Below are 2,500 nucleotides of genomic sequence, written 5' to 3'. Positions count from 1 at the left end.
GATAATAACCAATATTGAAGATACTAAATGTGATGGTGATGATAACTCTGGTAGCATCAATATTCAATAATGATAATAGTAATATCAATGGCAATGATGGTAATATTAATAGCAAAAATGATAATAATGATGGTAAGAATCATAATGATGATGGTAATTATGCTAATGATAATAATAGTATTGCTAATGATAATGATGATGGTAAGAATCATAATAATGATGATAATTATAATAATGATCATAATAGTATTGATAATGATAATAATAATCATAATGCTTATAATAGTAATAATGTTAATACTAATGTGTATATATGGATATACACACACACACATATAAATATATACATATATACATATTCATATTATATATTTCTCTTCGCCCGGGATGGCCGCCTGTCCCTACCGTAAGCTCGGCGCTTTAAACTCGTTTTGCTCTAAAGACTTTTGTTGGCGCTAAACGATGTCCATTAGCCCGCAATGGTTATCATCTGGACTATGCAATGGCTGCAAAACTACTCCAACTTTACACATTGGAATCCATTTTATTGCAAGCACCTTAACTAGTTCCAAACTTGTCATTTGTACTTAGTCATTTTCTTCTGATGATTTTTGTATTTTATTCTTAAAATATTGTTTCACTTCTATGTAGTATACGAAACAGATTTATATAATATAATATATATATTTTAATTCTACCTAGGATTATAAAGAAAAGGATGAATATCTGCAACAATATAAACATATATATGATATTTTACACACGTAGTCTAGCTACATGTCAAAGAAGCCAGTCAAGTGAAAACGACTGTTAAACTAAACTAATTGTAACAAAATTATATATCTAACTTCACATTACATTGACTTACTCGACTATATACTCGTCGTTCAAACTGATTGTTTTTATATTTAGTCTTAAGTCATACTAGTTAAACGTAAACGAAAGCACCTTATTTAATGTAAGTAAAAGAGACAAATACCTGCCAACCATTAGAGAATTTTAGAGACAAAATCATTAATACATATTACATAAAAAACAAATAAATAAATAAACAGGATTATTCTCTGAACTGGTTGCCCTTTTCGTGGTTAATTTCTGGTTCAGGTCATTTGCTAGTTGCTTGGTTACAGTTTAATTTTTCTGTCTTGTATGCATATTCTAGTAGGATATTTAATTTAGGTTACTGCTTCCTTTTGATTGCTTAATTCTCATTCGGTTGCATCTTATTTTATTTTAACTAGTATGCATATCATTATCATATATCTAATTCATATATATATATTTCAAAATTGAAAAAAAACGTTATCTAGCTCCATCTTCAATACCTGATAATGACGATAGTAATGGTAATATTAGTACTAATAATAACAATGATAATTGATATCAATGATAATAATATTAGTGTTGATAACAACAATGATAATCGTGATGATAATAACAACAATGATAATCGTGACGATAATAACAACAGTAATAATAATGCTAATGGTAACAATGATACTAATGATAATGATAATGATAATAAATAATAATGATAACATTGACGATGGTAATAATAATTATTATAACAATATCAGTTATGATAATGAGAATGATGATAATTGGATATGATGTTGTAGTATGAATAATAACAATGATGATAATAGTTATGAAAATGACAACAATGATGGTATTGATACCAATAAATGCTAGTGGCAATGATGATGATACATAGATAACAAAAACAATAATAACTAGAAGCACTCAGAGAGCACATACCTCCGCCAAGGCAATAAGGTCATCGATGCAATAAAAATATTCAGACTTAAAAACTTACTTTTGTCATACAGTTATTATGTAAACTGTTAAGGAAAACCATAAAAAATGTGATATAGTTAAGTCTAAGGTGAATTAACCGTTTTCTTTAGTCACATTGAATACGTTTTCGTTCTTTTGCATTCGTAAATACTTATATAGTCTATTGGGACTTATTTGTATAAATGTGAATGATTTCATAATTATTTTGGATAAAGTAAAATTACTTGATTTGAAAGGCATTAGTAATTGCCACATTGGCATAAACAAAATCTAGTTAGTTTTGATTTGAATGTTTGTAGGTTGTCAGTGTATCATGGCGGCCTGGGTTTGACGTAAGATTTGTATCTTATTTTACATTGCTTGATTTTACTCGAGTTTCACCTGTTGCGCATAACTAGTACACCAGCAGAATAGTTGAAATTCTCAGTGATATTTTCATAATACATGTGTGGATATTGTTTTGACATTTATTCAATGAAATGTGATATAAACATTATCACGTGTCCTGGCAAAGACGAAGAACATTTTCGTGATATTCATTACTGCTCTATTAATTTTATTTATACTTTTGTTTCATATTATTATATGAGCAGGATTTATAAGGAACTCTACATTAAATTTAATGGTATGACATTAAATCTATAATTTTTAGCATTTTTCTAGTGTTGAATTATGTTTGCTGAAATAAGAGTCATTTCTTAAA

This window comes from Penaeus vannamei, chromosome 36 (genome assembly GCF_042767895.1).
Source record: "Penaeus vannamei isolate JL-2024 chromosome 36, ASM4276789v1, whole genome shotgun sequence".
Taxonomy (NCBI): domain Eukaryota; kingdom Metazoa; phylum Arthropoda; class Malacostraca; order Decapoda; family Penaeidae; genus Penaeus; species Penaeus vannamei.
Note: the sequence above shows the minus strand (reverse complement) of the source record.